At 39.1% G+C, this 12,824-nt stretch overlaps 1 long non-coding RNA gene across 5 annotated transcripts in view; it reads right to left on the bottom strand.

Moving 5' to 3' along the window:
* LOC308644240 overlaps positions 1–12,824 on the bottom strand; it is a 175,894-nt gene that overhangs the window by 54,638 nt on the left and 108,432 nt on the right. For all 5 annotated transcript variants that reach the window (XR_014020927.1, XR_014020928.1, XR_014020929.1 and 2 more), the window contains 2 exons: positions 443–514; positions 105–230 (listed from right to left, as the gene is read on the bottom strand). This is a non-coding gene — a long non-coding RNA (uncharacterized lncRNA). The remainder of the gene's footprint in view (positions 1–104; positions 231–442; positions 515–12,824) is intronic.

Here is a 12,824-nt window from a genome sequence, read left to right as displayed (position 1 = left end):
GAATTTTGAGAGGCTTGAAGAGAGAATCTGTTTTCAGAAAATTGCCAGTGTGCTATAAATTACTCATTTCCCCAACCGATAAGAGAAGGGAGAGTTATACTTACCCTTCATCTCAAGGTGAGTGGAGCTTCAAGAGAAAGATCTAATGTGTTTTACATCTTCTGTACAGACTGAAGGACACAGGAGCTGTATTTTGATGCCAATCGAAAGACTTGGTTTGTTTGTCGCTCCTGGAGGGCAGAGGAGGTTAGGTGTCATTAGAAATAACCAGAACTTCCTGAGTTTGGCAAAACAATTGACAAATTGCTCTCCAATCAGAGTTATGCTTTGTAAATACACAGCAGGCCTGTGTATTCCGTTTAGGGGAACAATATAGAAAAGCCAAGAGTCCAAACCAAAATACAAACCACCAGGGACAAGGAAGGAGTGGAAGAGTTCATACCTGATCTACTGAAGAGTCTTTGATTCTGTCATAGGTATGATGTCATCTGCAACAGAAGGTCTCAAAAAACTCCTGAAGGTGATTTAGGAGAGGAAAGAATCAACTCGTGACATCTACTGCACGCAGAGGGTATTTCTATGAGATGCCAACTTTATAGTTGTGCAAAATGTTTTTTGTCCTCTACCCCCAACAACATCTCCTCTTCTTTTTCCTTACCATGGGGTGTGAAATTGAGGGGCTTGAAAATAAGGGAGTTCGCAACTCCAAACTAGCCATGTTGGCCCAAACAACCATTATGTCTCCCCTAGATTTCTGCAGTTTCCTGATTGCTCTCCCTCTTGGATTTGCCCCTCTTCCATTCTCTGTAATCACAGCAGCCAAGTGATCTTGAGGTAACCCACACCAAATCTTAGCTTCCCATTGGCCCTCCAACTTCATGTCTTTCTGCTCTTCTCTCCCACCCCTGCCCCATCCTTCTTGCTGTTTTTCAATAAGTCAGATCATGTTCTGCTTTATGTCTTTCAACATTCATTAATCTTTGGCCTGACAAAACTTGTATCTATCCCATCTACCTCTATTTCTACTTAACTATCACCTTCTCTGGACACCTCTACTTGAATAGTACTTCCTTGACACTTCCCATCCACCTTTCCTACTATATTCATTACTCAACTTTATCATTATGATATTGCATATTTCATTACTTTCTCAAGTAGAATGTCCACTTTATAAAAGTAGAAAACGTGTCTATTTTGTTCTTTGCAATATATGCAGCATCTAGATCAATGTATGGTAGAGAAGCTGCTAAACAATTCTCTGTTCAAAGAATGGGTCAGAAATGTGTGTGGGACCAGCAGTAAATCCAGAAAGAGAAAAGGCTGAGCATGCCACCTACTCTCATATAAACTTGCCCCAGGAAGTATTCCAAATGTAGCATAAGACACAACTGGGTAAGTGCTTAGATTATAAACTCTTGGAGTTCCAGTATCACACCAGACTGAACTATTTGCTACCATGAGATAGACTAGTTAATGACTTGATAATGGCCAGAGAGTCATGGGAAAACCCAAGATGTCATGTTGGGTAAAGAGAAGTAGGAGGTTATTCATAATTGCAGTGTACCAGAGTTTGAGTCTGTGCTTTCTGGGCACAGAAAAGAATTGCATTTCTGCTCTCTCTCTTTTGGCATTAAGCATGGCCTCATGACTTTCTTTGCCAATGAAATGTGGGTGGAAGTAAAAAGCCTCATTTCCAGACAGAAGCTTTCAAAGCTAGAGCACAGTTTGCCACATTCTCTATTGTTATGAGGATCATGAAAACTCACATTGAGATAATGCCTTTGTTAGCTTGGGTCTTTGAGAGATGTCAAGGAGGAAAACACTCATGCCAACTTACAATGGACTGGGAGGAGGAGTGAGAAATAAACCTCTCTTGTGATAACTCAATAAGATTTTCGGGTTGTTTGAATGGACTGAATATTTAGAGGACTATGGTTGTCATTGATGCTCTTAAAATATTTCTAGCTTCCTGAACTCCAAGCATGTGATGGATGTGAATTTCCTGCCACCTACTTCCCATGGTTAAGTTGGGTCTTATGACTAGTTCTGGTCAATGACTGTGAACAGAAGTGATGTGAATTCCCCACTGCCTGGAACGTTCAAATGTGGGATGCATAGCCAGAGATCTTATTCCTTCTGAAGCAGGGCCTAGAAGTTCTTTTTCCCATCTGAGAGACCTCTGAAATAGACGAATTATTTTCAAAGGATGGGCTTACCAAATGAGATGGCCAATTCTAGTTTGCTTTCCCTTCCTTCCTCCTGCTCTCCGTCCCTCTTCTATGCCTTGTCTTTTGTAATAATTAGTGTGGCTGACCTCTCATTCCATCCCAAATTAATAGTTTTAGCCAGTTAGGGTAATCTCTCCCCACTTGCAATGGTTGGTTTATATATGGTACATGTCCCAATCCTGTCAATGAAATGTGGCTAAAATCTTAAGAGGAGTTTCAGTAAGAGGTTTCTTTCTCTAAAAAGAAAACACAAAAACAAACACTTTTTTCTTTCTTTCTTTTAACATTGTCATGCTCAATATGAGGACTGGACTTGCCACATATACTTTTTAAATTTTATTTTATTTTTGGTCCAAGGATAAAGCAAACACAGAGAAGAGCTCAGTTAAGAGAACTCCTAAAAAGCAAACATGGAGCACCCACCTCCTACCTCTGGACTTTGATTATGAGTTAGTATATCCCTGTATTGTAATATTAGTTTAACTTAGAGCTTGCTACTGGTTGCAGCCCAAAGCATCTTATCCTGCTACACTTTTATGCTTGAATTTATCCCTTACTTTGTTCCGGAAAACAGATTTTCATCCAAATAAAAGAAAAATGAGAGAAATAAAGCCATAGAGTCAGTAGCCCTTACAAGGATATATCTTTCTAAGGTATTTCTAAGACTTTCTAAGTAAGAGAGAATACAGAATATATTAAGCAGAACAGAGGAGATGAAAAGAGTGTGTCAGGATTAAATCTATGTGAATTTTAGAATTTTTGGCTACTTCTGGTTCCATTTCTCTCACCCAATTCACTCTTATAAACTCACGACCTTCTTCTTGAAAGTCTTAGAAAGCAGCCAGCAGCTTCGGAGGTAGGTATCCAAGAATGGGAGGCTAGAGAGAGCCTGGAAACACCTTAAGGAACTAATTTGGTGGTACAGATGAAAGATAAGGAGTATATGAGAAGAATTAACGATGTCAGTGGGAGATTGAAAAGAAGGAAAATGTTCAGATGCCATTGAGGTAGAATCAATTGATTTGGAAGGCCCTTACCCATATTCTGGCAAGTGGAATATGGGTAGGAACAAGACATCACTGATAGGCTTTCTCCTTAAGACGTGACCTCCCAGCCCTCATTTCCCTTCTGAAATGAGTTTAGAAAGGTACCAGATGGTGTAGCCACACAGTGAAGGGAGCCCAGGTACTTGTCATGAGATGCCATGGAAAGTCACCTGTCTTCCATTGCACTGGGACACAAGGTTTTGGTTCATTTGTTATTGAAGTATAGCCAAGGAAACACTAACTTAACATTTATTGTTGAAGAAGTTCATTAGTTTGTTTTAGGTTTAATGAGCTTGTGAGGCTAGTCTTAGGCATTTACAGTACCTGCCAGGCAGTAGGAAAGGTATGTTTGAAGTTCAAGGGGTGATTGAGACGAGAGTTCCTATTTGCCCACATAAAAATTTCATATATGAAATAGTATACACAATTTAAAAAGACAAAGAGACTTTATTATCTTTTAATAACAAACACAAAGACTGCGGCTCAATTTAGCTCCAAAATTGGGATTCTTAAAAAAAAATTCCAAAACATTTATTGTCTTGTTTTCTTTTCCCTCAACTTTATTGAGGAATACTTGACCAAAAAAATGTATTTAAGGTGTATAATGTGATGTTGTGATATAAATTCATTGCAAAATGATTGCCACAATCAAACTAATTGACATACCCATTATTTTTTCATTTATCTAAATGTACTTCCCCACCATTGCACCGAAGACCAAAACTTTAGAAAGAAAATCTACTCCATCTTTCCAACTCTGGGGCTGTAGGGCACAAGAGCAGGAGAAATCTATTTGTGTGATGCGGAGGTCACCAAGGAGGGCTAAAAGCTTCTAAAACCTCTCCATCAGAAGAGATTAAATTGGCATCTGAACAGAGTTTTATATCATCAGGCAAACCTGCCCCTTTAGGGATAAAAGCCTGTTCAATCAGATCTATGTTCACTCTTCTGACTAAGAGAAAAGAGCTTCTGAAGAGGAGATTCAAAGGAGAATCACGGATTCCTAAGGTCTTTGCTCCGGTATCACATGAATCTGACCTTTCTGCCCTGACCCTATAGGAACAACCTGGTACAATCAGGTCATATGATCAAGGGCTTTTTCATTCTCTTCAGGATGCTGTAACAATACACTGTGAACTAGATGACTTATGAGCAACAGAAATTTACTTCTCACAGTTCTTGGAAGTCTAAGAATAAAGTGCTGGCAGATTCTGTGTCTGGTGAGGGCCTATTTTCTTGTTCATAGATGGCACCTTTCCCTATGTCCTCACCTGGTAGGAGGGGTAGTCAGATCTCTGGAACCTTCTTGTGTGTATGTGTGTGGGGAGCTGCAGATAAACCCAGGATCTTGTGCAAGCACTCTACTGTTGAGCTACACCCCAGCCCTTGGAGCCTCTTTTATAAAGGCATTAATCCCTTTTGTGAAAGACCCACCCTTATGATCTAATCACCGGAAGGCCCCCTACCTCCAAACATTATCACACTGGGGCTCAGAAATCTAGGTAATCTGCATTCAACATTGAAGCTCTTAAATACTATCTTCTATTGATTCAAAACTTTACTGTTTTAATTTTTTTTAAGATCTATGAATTGATGGCATGCTATGTTCTCATCAGAAATGTTCTTATTCCCTTTGTGGTACATATAATAATAGCACATCTTACATTTTGTGATTTAGACTCTGTAAATACAATACAATGCTATTTGGCATCCCCTGGCTGCCCACACACACGTAGTTAGGTAGGAGAGAGGGGACTGACTTAACAAGATGTCCTATGTAGAAAAGAGGCTTTCCAGATTTCTCACAAAGCAGAATCCATTATGCAAACAAAATCTGACATAGAACTCCAATATGTTAAGCAGAGAAAAGTGGAATAAATGAATTTTATGTTAAAATATACACACTTCATTAAATGGTTAATTAGTGACACTACTAGTTAGCACAGTAGAGACTTCTAGTGGATTCCATTGCTACTTGAATGTGTTGGTGTCTCTTTTAACTCAGTTGTAAAATGTCAGAAAGCCTGTTTAAACTTTCATATTTATATTCAGATCAAATATGGAAAAAATCCAGGACACATCTTTGTGAATCCATAGTTTAAAAACCATTCTTCATGGTTTATAAATCACCACAGGATAATTATTTTTCTGAGATGAAAACATCATCTAGTTTCTTTGTAATACTGAACATTAGTGCATTAAACTTTATTTGGTATGACCTAGCCATTCAAGGAATTGCCCCGAGGAATCATAGAGTTTACATGAACCTGAAGACTTAAGTTCTCTGACTTCATCAACATCACTCCTACCACCGCTGGGCATTTTTAGTAGTATGATGGTATTTCCGGGGTCAGCCTTCCAGGTCTGAGTCCCAGTTCCTCTGCTTGCTTACAAATTCCACAAGCTTCGACAAGTTGTTTAATCTTTCTGATCCTTGACTTCATCATCCATAAGTATAAATCAAAATACTTGTAGTCATTTTGTAATAGTGTCTTAAGAAGCAAATAAAATAATTTAAATAGGTGCTGGGGTCATAACACAAAAGTGGAGCACTTATCTGTCATGTGTACGGCCCTGGGTTCGATTTTCAGCACCACAAATAAATAAATATTCATTAACATAAAAAATATTTTAAAAATAATTTAAATAAACCATCACCCAAAGAATGTCTGGCCTGCAGTAAGCAATTAATGAATTTCAGTTGTTATATTTATTATGGTGGCTCTACAGAAGAAAAATTACCGTGGTAGAACTGGGGACAGAAAGATTCTCGAGTGATGATTTCTGATCTCCAGAAGATCTCATATATTTGAGAAAATTGGAAATAAGCATGAAAAATAAATGCCAATAAATGTCAACACAAAGTCGGAGTTAGATAAATGATAAAGACAAGGGTGTAAAAAGTCACAAAAGTCACTCTGTTTGCAAATTATATTTATTAAGCAAGTTTGTAGACTTCATAGACATATCAAAATATATGACAGAAGTTTAATCCGGGGTCTGTGGAATACATCTGAGCTACTGTCATGTTGATATTGGACACAATATTCAGGAAGACTGAGCCAACTTTAAAGTATCTGAATATTTTACATAAAAATCTGAACATTTGGTATTTTTTCTTTTATTCTTTTCTTGCATACTACACCTCCAGCTCTGCATGACAACACTCACTTGGGACCAAGTAGTGGCTGTCTCTCTTACAAATGTAAATGGTTCCTCTGATTGACCAAAGACCTCATCACTTCCCTGATGCTTCCCTAATAATGTGGTTAATTACACATCTCTGTTAGCACTCCCTCATGCTGTTGTTTTTCTTTGGGTGAATAAATATTCTTTCTACCTCCTTTTTTTTTTTTTTTTTTTTTTTTGTGGAAATAAAGAATATTATGACATGTTTTCCTTGCAAACAAATGTCTCATACCCGGTTTGCTTTACTCACTTACCACATCTGTCTGTCTCCTGTAAGCTTGTGATTCCTTATCCTGAATGATTTGCAAAGATTTGGATACGAAAGGACATTTAAAGAATGCTTCATTGGAAAAAAAATGCATAAGGAGGTAAATGATTCAAGAACAAGAGCCAAATCCTATAGGGATGATTGGAGAGGGTTGGAATTTCATAGGGGAGGTGGGTCTTGAAGGAAACATGGGTCCTTTGGCTAATAATGTTTGGTCAGGTAAGTGTCTAAACTGTCAAGAGACCCTGAACTTAACTATTTGGTTCTCAAATGTTAACTCCATCACCCCCTGCTTAAAACTTTCAGTGACTTCCCCTTGTTTTCAAGTGCTGGGGTTGTAGTTTTGTGGTAGGTGCCTGCTTAGCACGCACAAGGCCCTGGGTTCAATCCCTGCTCAGCACTTCACATGCACTCAAAAACCTAAGCTCTTTAGATTCACTACAGAAACCTTTTTTTTTTTTTTTTTGGTGCTAGGGATCCAACTCAAGGAAAGCACTCTACCAAATGAGCTATATCCCCAGCCCAAGAAACCCTTTTTGATGTGGCCCCTTGGCTACCTTCCAAGGCTTGTCTTGGGTAACCTAAATCTTCCACATTAGCTCCCATGAAGAAACCATGTCCAGTAGTTTGCTGTTCCCTCAGAGTCCCAGTCTTGTATTTTGAATGTATTTTCTGTTCTGATTTACCCACAACTTCACTCCACACCTCTTCTGAGAAAACCTCTTATATTGCCTTCCTCCAAAGCTGAGTTTAGAGCTCCTTCTCTTGGTTTATTTAACACAGTGAGCAGGACAACATATTCCCGTTTGTGTTCCTTGAGTTATCACAAGTTTATTACTGTCTTCCTTAATGGATGTTCAAGTCTTTGTCCAAGGGGACTGGAGTTAATCCTTTTGAGGAAAGCATAGTAGGGCTTGCTATCCCTGAGAGAGGGAGTCTCTTCATGAGCCTGGAGAGTATAAGGGACTGTTCTTTCTTAGGCCACTAAGGGGACAGCAAGGGCTTTTATTTGCTCATGAATTGTCAACGCATTGCCAACTTCTCTGAAATTCCAGAGCTCTCCCCATAATTTTTTGCAAATTCCTGACAGCTTATGCCCTTGTGTATCTATCCCTTGACATTACAGCTGCTGTGTGATTGTCCTTGTTTCCATCTTACATGGTCCTAGGGGTACCTCTCCACCCCACCTTGCCACCAGTTTCCATGAAAAAAGCCTCTAGAAGTTAGCTTTGGCTGGTTTACTTATTTTATTGAAAATCTGAGGGGTCACAGGAGAGGTCCCAACGTATAGGAAAATATTTTGTTCATACTTAAATTTCTCTAATACTCTTCTTTTTCTTAAGTGCTTGTCAGGGCATATCTGTAAGCAAATATTGTTTACTTTCCAAGGAAATAACATTTTTCCATCACCAACTCATACCGACCCTAAGTATCTCCCTTTTTATATTGCTATCCATCTGCCTTCATCATACCTTATGGAATGATCCAAAATGAGTTTATGTTTCACAAGACAGATTTCCAAATCTAATCATAGTCATGAACTTGTACTGGTAGAACATCCCCAGGATTTTACCCAAGACGGGAACTCTGAGAAGGACAATCACAGATTTTTGTAGTAATATTTTCAGAGTTTTTATGCAAAAAGCTTTCTCCAAGGTTACCTTAAATTAATTCAATGAATTCTAAGTTTTCTGTCACATCCAGGTGGATGAACACTTTTGGAGACAAGTGAAATGGACTATTATCCTGACTTATTTACATAAAGTAAGAAATGGGTCACAACCTTTTTATTTAAGCTGATCAACTTAATTATATCTCTTTGGATACAAGCATTTGCAATGTTTTCTGTGGTTTGGGTGTAATTTCCTGCCAGAGGGGGATGTGGAGGCGGAGGGAAGGGGAGGAGTTGCTGAATTTTGGCATCAAATTCTTCAGTCCAGCTGCTCTCTGTTAAGTGTCAATGACCTTACTCAACAGAATGCAGACTGGTCAAGGTCCCTGTAATGAGAAAACCAAATTACAGGTATGTAATTTTCACAGTTTTCTGCCAGGATCTCCAAGCTGGTGACAAATTGATATACTACTGTCTGTACAGAAGTCTGCTTTCAGAAAACAGGCCACTCTCAGTTGAAACCCTATACCTGAAACATTGCATAATTTCAAACCTCTGAGATATAAAAAAACATCCTTCACCCAAGTCTCTTGTAGAATGTTGAACAGTACAGCATATTTGTTTAAGCTTGGAAAGCCCTGCCAGGACAACAGACTGTGAGAAACATCTTTAGTCACTAGGGACCTGGAGATTGTAGAAAAGCATCTGAAATGGGAGATCATGTAGGTCCTGGAAATTTGAACCTCAAATTGTGAATGTTATTATACATTCCCCTACCGGACTTTTAAGTATTGATAACTAAGCAGTAACTATTATAGTTACATATGTTTCTAGAAGGTAATTTCTTCAAACAATAATTAAAAATAGTCTTAACAGTAATAGAAATGATGTTTATTAAGATTTTCATACACATTAAGTTCAATTTTAAAGGCTCCTCGTGCATTCATTCATTTGACCCTCACCATACCTCCATGAGGGAAGGCTTAATATTGTTCCCATTTTGAAAGTGAGCGAACTCAGGCACAATCATTTGGCTAAGGCTGTACAGCCAGTGAATGGCAGGACCAGTAGTCGACACAGGCCACCTGTGTCTCCAGAGCACTCATGCTCAGCAACCAAACAGGTGTTTTTTTTTTTTAAGACACACTATTATTTCCCATAGGACTAAACACATCATTGGATGGTATATTCCTGACAAGGGCTGAACCTTGGGTAAAATATAAATGATGGAATGAATCAAAAAAGTGAAGATATAGGGAAATAGATCTCTTCCCATTGAAAAGGTAAATAGTCAAGCTGAGATCTTGTCAATTTCTAAATGTGGTGGAAATGGGCCCTAACTCTGGGTTATTCAGTGGGTCTGAAGTCAAGCATGAGAATCTATGTTCCTAAAATTTCTCTAGGTGATTAGATCACTGAGCTAAATTTTCCTTATATCTGTTGGGCTTCTATATAGTTGCTGGATAGATAGAGGTTAAAAAGAGACATGACTTCAAGGTGCTAAAAAAAAAAAAAACAAGGTTTGATGAGTTGTAGGGAAATAGGTAGGTACCCACCTATAAGAAAGTATAATAAAAATCTCTCATAGAGCAGAGAAGTGATAACAATCCCAAGAAAGGAAAAAGAACAAGGAAAATCAGAAAATGCTGTGTAGAGGAGAGGGCAGCCAGACTGGATTGCCTGAAAAGACTAGACAGGAGAGGGCCTCTGGGAAGGGAGGTTGAAAGAAGAAGGGTAGGGATGACTTTTCTGAACACAAGGAATATATTTATTCAACAACAGTCATAGTTTACTGCCTGTTTGCTACGTGCTAGGTTTTGCATTATGTGATGGATGAAGAACATGTGCAAAAGAAGATGCATGTTCTTCTGTGGCAGTTCAAGAATCTGGGAGAAGTCAGTTTTGTTGACATGGGTTGCAAGATGAAAGTGGGAATGGTTTGAGAGGTTGCAAGTTATGCTCCCTGGAAACAGACTCTGAGGTGGTGACTAGTGAGCAGTGGGTTTATTAGGGACCGCCCTTGGGAGAGACACCTGTGGAAAATGGAGTAGGCATGCAATCCAGGGCAAGGGAAGTTCACCCTCAATGCAGTCAATCCCTGCAAAGTCTCATCCAACCCCATAGGGAGCTCTGGGTCAGGAGTGGATAGGGAAGAGGAAGAAACTTAAAAAACATTGTGTTTAGATCAGAAAAAAAAAGAATCCCTTTAAAAACAGTAACACATTTTTGAAGTAGGCCATTTACTGCGTGCTTGGTTCTTTTCTAAATATATCTGTATGTATATAACCCTATATAGAAAATTTCATTTATTATAATTTTCTCATCAATTCCCATCTATTATTAAATGAGATACACACACACACACACACAGCCTTATGGGATATTTTTATCAGGGTGTTTTCTCTTCACAAATGAGGGATGAAGATACTGGTCCTAGATCCCCAGGATAGAGTGTTGAGAAGCCAAGCCTCATACTCAGGCAGTCCAGGTGGCTCCCACCCCTAGGCTCTTAACAAACAACTGAAGTAGATTGAGAATTACCTTGATCTACCAGTGCATTTTTTTTCCTTTTCTTTGTTCCTAATGTCTACACAATGAAACGTAAGGCAAATTAGTCTTCATGCACAAGGGAAAGGGAATACAATTTGGGGAATGCAAGAGGTCTGCTCTGCATGGGCATGCGATACTAGCTCTTGATCCGCACTGGGCCTTGCCATCCAGACTGTGGCACCCACCTCCCACAAACAGAGCAACATCTTGTTTCTTTAAATTCCTGTTACTCACTTAACTTCATTCCGTCTTCTTATGTTTCTCCCTCCCCCTTGACCCTTCATGCTTATGTATCTATATAAAACTAATAAAAACTTGAGCAGGAAATATAAAATCACCATGAAACCAAACCAAACCTGCAGCAAGACCTCAGAGGGCTCCGTGCAATCAGAGCTGTGTGAAACTATTTTCTGGGAGTTGTAAACCTAATAGCTTGCTGGGTGTGAGGCACAGCTGCAAGGCTCCTGGGACAGATATGCCCCTTGTTGGAAAACAGAAGGGCTTGTAAAATTATTTTCACAAAATTTTTTTTCTTTAATATTTTCCCAGCTACCTCAGGCACTCCTTCGCCTCTGCCCTACTTAGCTAAGTAGCTAGGATCTGGGAGGAGTGGGTGGTGATGGAATAATGATATTTCTCCTTTATTTATTTATTCATTATTGAGGAATAATAAATTGTTCTTATAATATCTTCCTTTTTTTCTTAAATCACTTAAAATGATTTTATTCATTGTACGTGGGTATGTATGTGGTTATGTAAAATCATCGTTAAGCCTGTGACCTTAGTTATGCCTCAGGAATACTCTCTTGCTTCCAGAGACATTGCTCATAGGCTTCCATCCAAGGCCATCATGCTGCTGCTCTGTACTATGATGCCCCCTTGTCACCTCACACAATTACCCTGCTACCTAGACTCTTTTGCTCACACATACAAAAGCCCATTCTTTTTCAAACCTACACTTCTGCACAGTTCTCTGTATTTTTGGAGACTGGATTATCTTTCGGTGTCTGTGCCTAAGCCTGATGTCCTGCCTGAAGGGATTGGATGCTGATTTTGTTTGGCTTGAGTTTTCACTCCCTTAGGCTCTAAGCTTTGGAATTAGCCTCAGACAGGGTCACATCTTGCTTGGTTGATTACAGCATATATCAAGGAGCTTGAATACATCATTCAATCGTTCTCATACTTCCATCTTCTCAATGATAAAATATATTCAACAGTATACACCATGTTCACAAGTGTTTTCATGTGGTAAGTTTCTGCCCATGTATTAACCATTTAGTCCCTTAAGAGATATGCCATCAAAATCCTGTGTTAGGGATAAAGAGAGGATAGGGCAAAAATCATACCCCAGGTTGCAGACCCAGGAAGACCTGGATTTTACTCCTGGGTGTTATGACTCTGGAGTCCCGGCTTTTAGGAGCCTGTGATGATGCCATCCAAATCACAGGGTGGTGTGAAGGGTAAAGAAATGCTGCTTGCTTACGTCCATGAGCCAGCACTGAGAGAGTGTGCAAAGTGTTTTTTCTTTCATTTATGTGCACAGGTCTATAATCACTGATTCTTCTGCCTCCAACATTGAGACTTACGGCATTTTCTTGCCTCTGTACAAAGCAATATTCTTTAAATTTATGTTATCTTGAGTCCATAACCTTTATAATTTACATTAACTATTATGTACAATCGTGGTTATGTATGAATAGGTGTGAGTCTGGTCTAAGATGAGATTAAAACTTGTCTCATGTGTTATCTTCAAAAGAAGAAGAAGGGAAGGAACACGAAGGAATGGAGCAAGGCTCTAAGTCTGTGTTTAACACTCACATGAACTCTCCTTACCACTCCCCCATCTTCCCTTTGTTCCTGACCCTCACCCTAGCCCATCTAGAGTAAAACAAAGAGAAAGTAGAGATAAGAATTTTATTAAAATTCCCATT

Source organism: Spermophilus citellus (assembly GCF_964194105.1).
Source record: "Spermophilus citellus genome assembly, chromosome: 3".
NCBI lineage: Eukaryota > Metazoa > Chordata > Mammalia > Rodentia > Sciuridae > Spermophilus > Spermophilus citellus.
Note: the sequence above shows the minus strand (reverse complement) of the source record. Positions and strands in the feature narration are given on the sequence as shown.